Source organism: Chrysochloris asiatica, unplaced genomic scaffold (assembly GCF_000296735.1).
Source record: "Chrysochloris asiatica unplaced genomic scaffold, ChrAsi1.0 scaffold00054, whole genome shotgun sequence".
Taxonomy (NCBI): domain Eukaryota; kingdom Metazoa; phylum Chordata; class Mammalia; order Afrosoricida; family Chrysochloridae; genus Chrysochloris; species Chrysochloris asiatica.
In genome coordinates this window covers 11,237,886-11,247,983 of record NW_006408572.1, presented here as the reverse complement: position 1 = coordinate 11,247,983, position 10,098 = coordinate 11,237,886, and the positions used below count along the sequence as shown (strand labels likewise).

General features: G+C 43.1%; 2 pseudogenes; one reads left to right on the top strand and one right to left on the bottom strand.

Moving 5' to 3' along the window:
• The window catches only part of LOC102827016, a 37,005-nt pseudogene extending 35,387 nt beyond the window's left edge, over window positions 1-1,618 (bottom strand).
• A 4,243-nt stretch (window positions 1,619-5,861) lies between these two features.
• On the top strand, window positions 5,862-6,657 carry LOC102815960 (annotated as a pseudogene).
• Window positions 6,658-10,098: the final 3,441 nt, after the last annotated feature.

Here is a 10,098-nt window from a genome sequence, read left to right as displayed (position 1 = left end):
TTTTTTTTAACTTTAAATGTTATCCACAGGTTAAACATTTCAAATGAAAAGAATATCACCCTTTCCATGGCAAAAGGTCCACACTCCAAGCTGGCGGTAGAGATTGCTTGTCTTGAGTTGATACTTTAACCCCTCCTGGAAAATGAACACTCTGAGAATTCTGTTTGAAACACCAAAGGTTGAATATTTATAGAAAGGAAAAAAAAAAAAAGAAAACCAACCCAAAACTCTTGGGTTTAAGAAAAGTAAATTTTAATTGCCCACAACTCTGTGTCAGAATGAAAGGTATTACTTGATGGCTGAGAAGTTCCGAACCTGCTCACTTCATCATATCGACTCTCCTAGATTCTGATCACTTCGGGTTACAACCAATTTGTGAATGCTCCATTGTATCTTTTAAAAAACAACAACTTTTGTTGTGAATTGAGTAATTGTCTACATGGGAGAGCATCAGTTTTGCTCTCATACTATCGTATTTTGTTTCATTGCAGTGATTACAGTACCCCCACCCCCACCCCATGCATCACCAGTCAACAGTATTTACTTCTATTCCCTCTGGTTTTGTTTGTTTGTTGTGTTTTTGATGTTACAAAAACACTCAGGAACATATAATCATTTAAACAACCCAAGGACACATTATACAAGCCTGCCTCTTGGCCACCAGCTCTCAATTCCTCTCCTCCCATGAATCTAGAATCCTTAGCTGCTCCTTCTCTCCATGTCCCAATCTCTGCCTCCATCTCTGGTGTTGCTGCTTCTCTGGATAGGGTCCCACATTCTGCTCTTGCTCATCTCTCTTGATGGTCCTAGGGTCCTCTGTTCCTGGACTGTAAAATTAACGACTCTCCTCTTTGTTACAGAACTTCTACTTTTATAATTGTGACAGTCACAATTAGTCATGATAACAATTACTATTGAATCGTAAGAATCTTATTCCCATCTCCATTCACCAGACCCGTCTAGACAAGATGAAGACTGTTCATTGGGGTCCATTGTGTCTTATAGAGGATGGCTGTCAGATCTTCTGGACTCTTATTCGCTGTCTGGATTCACTTCTTTCATGACTTACTACCTAGCTGTGCCAGAACCTTAGAGATCTAGAAGCCAGATATGTGCATATTTTCAATTTGAGGGTGGGGAGAGATGGGGATTCATCCTTCTCAAGTTACTCTCTCATTTCATGTATTGAAATCTGTAAGCTTAGCTCTTGCCTAGAAACTTCCTGTCAGAGTGGTTCTTTTCAGTTAGGTACATGGCTACCAAGTGAGCGGGAGCGTCTCAGTCTCCTCTTCTTGACAAATCAGGTCTAGCAGACTCAGTCTCCTCTTCTTGACAAATCAGGTCTAGCAGAGAAATTGCATCATTTCTGAGGGTTTCCGAGGCTATAAATCTTTACTGGAGCAGAAAGCCTCATCTTTGTCCTGTGGAACAACTGGTAGTTTCGAACTGCTGACCTTGCAGTTTGCAGCCCGATTCGTAACCACTATGCTACCAGAGCTCCTTAAACACCTAAGTGTAAGGATTGTTAATTGCCCTCCAGTCGACTCATAGCAGCCCATGTACAACAGCATGGAGCATTACCTAGCCTAGCGCCATGCTTACCTTCATTGCTTGCCATGCTTGAGCCCATTGTCATGGTCTGTTTCGAGTGCCTTCTATGCTAAAGGGCTCATCTTCTTGCACTAGATAGAACAATATCTGCTGTGACCCAGAGTTTTCATTGACTAATACTCAGAAGGACATCGCCTGCATTCATGTGGAAGCTTGGCTGAAACCTGTCCACTATAGGTGATCCTGCTGGCTTTGGGTAGAGCTTCCTGCATCCTAGCAATCTGCAAACCATGACACTATGACAACCTGACAGACATGTGGTAGAGTAGAAGGATTAGAGTCGTGCAGATCTTTATAAAAAAAACAGACACATAGAGATCTGTTCTGAGTACTAATATCTATCACACGTAAGTAAAATTTTGCTGAGGATTATTCAAAAACAGTTTTAGCAGTACATCAACAGATGCTTGGAACTGCCAGAAATCCAAGCTGGTTTTAGAAGAGAACATGGAACAAGGGATTATCATTGCTGATGTCAGATGGATCTTGGCTGAGAGCAGAGAATACTAGAAAGCTGTTTATCTGTGTTTCGTTGACTATGCAAAGGTATTCAGCTGTGTAGATCATAACACATCTGGAAATAACATTGCAGAGAATGGACATTTCAGAACACTTTGTTGTGCTCATGTGGAAGGAACCTGTGCATAGACCAACAGGTACTGTGTGGCTTAAACTCAGAAAAGGTGTGTGTCAGGGTTGTAACCTCTCACTATACTTATTCAATCTGTATGCTGAGTAAAATATCCAAGAAGCTGGACTATGTGAAAAAGACTGGTGTGGCATCAAGATTAGTGGGAGACTCATTAACAAGCACCTGTGATATGCCAGTGGCACAGCCTTGTTTGCTGAAAGCTAAGAGAACTGGAAGTACTTCCTGATGAGGATCAAAGGTTACACCCTTCAGTATGGATTACACCTCAACATAAAATTAAACTCCTCACCACTGGACCAATAAGCAACATCATGATAAAAAAAAAAAAAAAAAATGAAAAGATTGACGTCCCTTTGACTAGGATTCACAATCAGCACCAATGGATACAGAGGTCAAGGAATCAAATGGCATATTGCCTTGGGCAGATCCGCTTCAAAAGACCTCTTTTTTTCTTAAAGTTTTTAAAAAACAAAGATGTCACTTTGATGACTAAGGTGTGCCTGGCCGGAGCCATGGTATTTTCAATTACCCCAGATGCTTCCGAAAGTTGGACAGTGAATCAGTAAGACCAAAGAAAGATCCATTTGAATTATGGTGTTTGTGAAGAATATTGACTATACCATGCTCTGCCAGAAGGACGGACAGGGAGGTAACACTGTCTGTCATACTGTGGACATGTCATCAGGAGGAAGCATTCTCTGGAGACAGACATCATGCTTGGTGAAGTAGAGGGTCATTGAGAAAGAAGAAGATGAACTAGATGAACTGACAGAATGGCTGCAAAACTGGGCTCAGACTTTGCAACAATTGTGAAGGTGGCACAGGACGGGGCAGTGCTTCATCCTAAATACGTAAGGTCACTATGAGTCGGAATCAACTTGACAACACCAAAACCAACAGCGTTTCATTAATAAAGACGATGTTGTTGTTGTTGTTAAGCGCCGTCAAGTTGATTCCGACTCACAGCGACCCTGTATAAGGTGTCTGAGGAGCAGCATCACACCAGGACTCCAGTAAAGATGATGGCTTGTGGTAAAATGCCTGTCTGTTGAAAACTTTCTGACCATACAAGGCGACTTCAAAAAGTTTATAGGAAAATTCCATTATCTTTTCATTCCGTTTTGCAATGAACTCTTTGAAACCCCTTCGTAGTGTCCTGTCAGAAACTTGTTTGACATAATCCCCAGCATGTCCCAAACTGAGCTCATGATCTTCTCTAATCCCGCTTTTCATTCTGTACTTTTCTACTTTGATGAGTGAGACCACCAACCACTCAGTTTCCCCAGCCAAATACCCGGGAATCATTCCTGAGTCTTCCCTCTTGTTCAGCCCCCACATCCAATCTGATGTCAGGTCTTGTCGATTCTCCCATTTAATATGATTCACATCCTTCCTTCCTTCCTTCCTCCCTCCCTCCTTCTCTCCCTCCTTCCCTCCCTCTCATCTCCTGGGTCCCTCCTTTGGTTTCCTAATTGACCTTCCTGCTCTCTAGCAATCCTTTCCCCACCCTGAAACCAGAGTGAGTTCCTGAAAATACAGATTTGCTTTTGTCAGCCCTTCCCCTCAACTCTCACTTCTCCCCCTAAAGCCTGCACCCCTCTGACAACACCTAGAGCCACCCCCCAGCCCCCAATCTACTTACCTTCTGCACAAGTGTGCACACGTCAAATTTGGTCTGTGTGTGTATGGTCTGCAAGCTGAGAATCGTTCTCATGTTTTTACATGGTTGAGGGAATTCACAAAAGAAGAGTAATATTTTGCAGCATGTGAAAATTAATATGACATTCCAATTTAAGTATCTGTAAGTCAAGTTTTATTGGAACATAGCCACACTCATTCATTTGCATACCATCTATGGCTGCTTTCCATCTACAATGCAGAGTTGAGGACTTGTAACAGAGATGCGTGGACCAAAAAGCGTAAACTACTTAATATCCGATCGTTCAGAGAAAAAGTTTGCCAACCCCTGAGCTAAACTATAAGCTCTTAGAGATGTTGTCTCATTTGCCTCTGATCCAGGCCTTAACCCAGTGTCTGGCACATATTAGATGCTCAATATATGTTTATTGAATGTACAACAAGGAATCTATAAGTGAAAACTATTCTGGATCCTTTCCTCTTTGAATTGAGAAAAATAGGGGAGAGTTTGCCATGGAAACAGTCTGCAGGGCTTACAAGGCAGATGCAGCTATGAAGCTCTGCCTCACACTGCCCTGTTTGTTTCCAATAGAAGCTGCTTCTAGAAGCATTTGCTTAGCATCAGTGCAAGTGTTTGGGTAGTGGTTCATACCAGCTCTATTTGAATGACTTCCGAATGAGTGTTCTGTAGCCAGCGAGTTTCATTTTCAAAATAATGGATCTTTTTCAAGGAATTTGTCTACTTTGTCAAATGTTACTCATAATTCAAAAATATTTGAGATGTGCTAATTCCATTAAAAGCGCCCCCCCCCAAAAAAAAACAACACCCAGTTGCCATGAAGTCAGTGGCACATGGTGATCCCATGTATCTCAGAGTAGAATCCTGCTTCGTAGGGTTTTCCGTGGCTACGTTTTCCTGAGTAAATCACCAGATCTTTCTTCCAATGTGCTTCTCTCTCTGGATGGATCCAAACCTGCAGCCTTTCAGTTAGTAGCACATTCACTGTTAGCAGCCCCAAGGAACGCCATCTGGTTCTCCATCACTGTTTTATCATCAGATTTTAACAATGTTCTATTATCTTCCTACGGCGCTGCCTCCACCAAGACCCACAGCACGGGTGGTGGTGAGGATGAAACAGTGAGATCTATGGGAAATCATTGATAGAATATGGAGCACACGGACAGGATTGTTTTGTCTTTTCTTCTAAATGTGACTTTGTTATTAAATATATACACAGCAAAACATATACCAATTCAACAGTATGCACATTTTTAATAGTTTCTTTGTTTTATGTTCTTGTTTTAGTTACTGATAAACTTCTTGTCTGCTTTATAAGGAAGTGGTTGGAATTTATCAGTTGTTTGTTAAATAAGCCTCTTTGCTTTAGTTTTAATAGGCTGTCATTTATTTTGCTGTTTCAAGGTGAACCATTCTCATTATCTGCAAAGAATGGTTTTGTCTCCTCTAGTTTGCAGTCTTGGTATGGCACTGTATGATAAGCACTGGACCGCAAGGTCAGTTTGAACTGCAATGTTGGCAGTTCAAACGCACCAGCTGCTCCTCGAAAACCCTATACAGGGTCACACAGTTGGTACTCAGTGAATGCCAGCTCGTGTTGGTGCTGCTGCTGTTGTCATCAGCAGATAGTGGCAGAACCAGAGACAACCTTTCAGACACCCTTCACCAGCCCTAGGTCCTAGCCTTCAAAGTCCCTAAGCCTCTACCTCCTGTCCTCTACCTTCCATCATCTCCCCTGCTACGGCCCTGCCTCTCTTCAGGAAATCTCCTCTCTCAGCTCCTGTTTGACGCCTCAGCTTATCACTGTCACAGCCATCCCAACGAAAAGCTCACTTCTGAGCTCCAGGTTTACATAGTGCACCCAGCTACTTATTTGATCACGCAACTTAAATCTGTCTGCAACATATCCATAACCCCTCTAGTGGCTCTCTGAGCAGCACCATGGAGGTCGGTAAGAACAAGCGCCGTAGAAAAGGTGGCAAAAAAGGCGCCAAGAAAGAAGCGGTTGATCCATTTTCTAAGAAAGATTGGTATGATGTGAAGGCAGCAGCTATGGTCAATATAAGAAATATTGGGAAAACACTAGTCACAAGGACTCAGGGAACCAAAATTGCATCCAATGGGCTCAATCAAGGGTCGTGTTTTTGAAGTGAGCCTTGCTGATCTGCAGAATAATGAAGTTGTGTATAGAAAATTCAAGCTAATTACTGAGGATGTTCAGGGCAAAAACTGCTTGACCAACTTCCATGGCATGGATCTTAACTGTGACAAAATGTGCTCCATGATCAAAAATGGCCGACTGTGATTGAAGCTCACGTTGACGTCAAAACTACAGATGGTTATTTGCTTTACCTGTTCTGTGTCGGTTTTACTAAGAAACGCAACAACCAGATTCAGGAGACATCTTATGCTCAGCACCAACAGGTCTGACAAATCCGGAAGAAAATGATGAAAATCATGCCCTGAGAGGTGCAGACAAATGACTTGAAAGAAGTGGTCAATAAGCTGATTCCAGACAGCATTGGAAAGGACATAGAGAAGGCTGGCCAGTCTATTTACCTTCTCCATGACGTGTTTGTTAGGAAAATAAAAATGGCTGAAGAAGCCCAAGTTTGAGTTGGGAAAACTCATGGAGCTTCATGGTGAAGGCAGTATTGGAAAAGCTACTGAAGATGAGACAGGTGCTGAAGTTGAACGAGCTGATGGTTATGAACCACTAGTTCAAGGAGCTGTTTAAAATTCAGACTTTTAATGGTGACAAATAAAAGTTCTTATTTGTGAGAGAAAAAAAAAGTGCACATATGTATAATATGATACTTTGAAACCTGTTTTCCCTACTCTCCCTAGTTTTCTGCCTTTGATAGTGTACAGTCTTACCACTGTTCTGTCGCTGGCCTAAGTGAAAAATATTTAAGTTTTTCTTTTCTGACAGATCTCCTGCCTTACACAAGTTCCGACTTCTGCAGATTTTTTTCTGTATAGATTAATTAAGTCTTTGTTTTTGTTGGGAATCTTTGGGTTGGGAAAAGCAAACAAACCAGCCAGAGGATCATTCACATCACAGTGTGAATGAGACACACTGTGTTACCATTGTTGGTCAGGAACTAAGACAGACCTGGCAAGCCTTCATTGCTCCTCATTCTCTAGTGTAATTCCAGAGAAAAGAATCTGTTTACCCAGTTGAGCTTCATGTGCTGGGCTTAGACGGGTCACAGGCGGCTGGCCAGCCTGCGGGATTGGCTGACCTGGCTTTGTATGCCTAAATCACCCATGGCTTGATGGGAGCAATCATGGGATACAAACCACAGCTGTCTTGGCTCACCCTTAGGCAGGATTTTGGTCAAAACAGTTCCCATTTGAAGAGGCCGTAGGTACACCATGAGACATATCTGCTGGGGCCTTTATAAGAAGAAAAATGAATGTTTATTGAACACTTGCTGAGTTCAGACACATTCTCAGCACATTGATTGTACAGTGAAATTGAGGAGTGCCTTGCTTTACTTGTTGTTGTTAAGTGCCGTCGAGTTGGTTCTAATGCACAACGATCTGGTAGAGGATTTCAGATGAACAGATGGTGGGTTTGAACTGCCGACATTGTGACTTGCAGTCCAGTGCTGATCCTCCAGCGCCACACCTTTACTAGGTCTTGCAAACTTGCTGCCTTTGACAGAATGCTCTTATCATTCTATTGCTCACATTGTTGTTGTTGTTAAGTGCTGTCGAGTTGGTTCCAACCCATAGTGACCCTGTACAGGGTTTCCGAGGGTGTAAATCTTTATGGGAGTAGAAAGCCTCATCTTTCTCCCGCGGAGCGGCTGGTAGTTTCGAACCACTGACCTTAAGGTTCGCAGCCCGATTTGTAACCACTCACTTTAGTGGAAAATATATGAGTTTTCCCTTTCTGACATATTTCGCCTTACCCAAGTTCTGGCTTTCACAAGTTTTATTGTACTACTGTTATTTTCATTTTACCAGTGAGACCCAGAGGTCAAGTGGCTTGCCCATAATCACACAGATAGGAAGTGAAGTCGCCAGGATTTGAACTCAGCCAGGCTGGCTCTAAAACCATGCGCTGAGCCGCTCCTCACAAAGCTTTGGGAGTCATTGCATGGTGTAAACAGTTAACACACTCAGCTGCTATCCAAAAGGTTGGAAGTGTGAGTCCACGTATAGGTACCTCCGAAGAAAGGTCTGGCAATCTACTTCAGAATAAACCAGCCACTAAAAACCCTATGAGCACAGTTGTACTGTGACACACATGAGGGTGGCATGAGCCTGAGTTGACAGCAAGTGGTTACTGGTTACATGTCATTGGTACCGTATGAGTTAAGAGAAAATGACAGCGTTTGTCAATGGATGAGGAGAGGGCCCAAAAGGAAGAGTCAGAGAGCAGTAACTGTCCATCTGTATCTGGTGGGCCGGATTGAGTGATTGGGGACAGAACTCAGCCTGGGAGGTAATGGAGAGCTAAGGAAAAAAGACATCTCCCACGAATGCTTAGTGTCAGAGTGGAAATAGACTGAGGAAAAGAAACCTAGCTGTTTGGGTAGACCACTGAGTCCTGATAGGCTGGAACTAAAGAGGATACTTGTGTCATGAGAAGCAAAAGAAGAGGAACAAAGTCAACAGACCATTAGCTGTAGTAGTGAAGTAATTACAGTTTTGGTGGCTTCTATGACTTAGTGACACTTTAAAGAAATTGTTATATTGTAGAAGACTTTGTTTAGACTAATGTGGTTATCACCCATAAATCTGTTTTCTAAACATGTGTTGGTAAAAGTGATGAACAAAAAATAAAGCTGGTATCAAATTACCCCAGGAATATCGATCAAGATCGTGCCACCACCCAAGGCAACAAGCAGGTTACGGATCTGAACAGGAAAGTGTGTCTGTCCTATAAACAAACCACATTAGATGGCAGAGAAAAGAAGCTAGTTTAGTGGCAAGTATGACATTTTTAATAAGAAAAAGAACTTTCTTGCCGAAAAGGCCCCTGACCAAGTTACTGGTTCTGGCCATTTTCCCAGAACCAACATGATTCTGTAGTGATAACAATGTGGGTTGTGAATCAGTTACTCATATATTCGGTGCCATTCAACAAAAAGCAGCCCCTCATATCCAGGAAGCTGTCAGAAGGGACCACTTGGAGCAGATTGCAGAGCATGTTAGACTATACACCAACAGAGATGCTAAATTGAGGTCTAGCTGCGTAAACACGCGCCTGCTCCAAGGCCAGGCTGCACGGCTTGGCTTTCCATTGCCAGCCTTGGGACCGGTGGGGAATCGCCAAAGCTGAAGGGCTTCAAGCCAATTATGCAATTAGCCAATAGCCTCTGCTGGCCTCCACATTTGTTTAGATAAATTTTGAAATCATCAGTGAATGCATGAGCCAGATTCTTCCCTTTGTGAGGAGAAAATCAGACTGCATAAACCTGCGTAGCGCCACACAATATGGGAGGGGGACAAGTTTTGCTTCCCACCCCCAGGCCCGAGCAGAAGCAGTCTGCAGAGAGATCTCTGTCTGTGTGTGGCCTGGCTGGGGCCTCACAAGAGTTGGGGGGCAGGGTCAACGCTGATGGTGGCGGCCGGAGCTGGACCTCACCGCCACAGTGCCATAATCACTGCCTGGCTGGCCCTGCCACGTGTCCCAGACTCGAAGCTCACCCCTGCCACATTCAAACCTAGAGGGGGGACATTAATTAGCAAAGACAAACTCCAGGAAAGGAAGAAATGCTTAGCCTCTCCAATCGAAGAAGATGACCTTTCAGACCCAGATTGGAGACCTGGGTTCCAGTTGCTTTTATTTGAGGCCCTCCACGTATCTCATTTATCCTCATGACACCCCCTGAGGAGTAAGTTTGTTTGAGATTTATCAAAAGTTATGATTACACCTACAGATCGGAGTTCCTGCCCGTATGTCATTCTAAACCATGAGTCTCGTTCCCATCTCACTTTCCTAACATAACTAAACCCTTTGGGGAACGAAATGTCTCAGGCATTAGCCTAGCCAAAGGGTGATTTTTTTTTTTTTGTTCCCCCTTTCCTTCTTTGTTGTTGTTAAGTTTGATTTATTACTTCGCCTTCTAGCCAGGCTCGATGGATGTTCAGAATATTATAAATAATGTGGATTGAAAAGATTGTGCTGAAATCTTTATTGCGTTCTTAGAAAGAGCGCTGG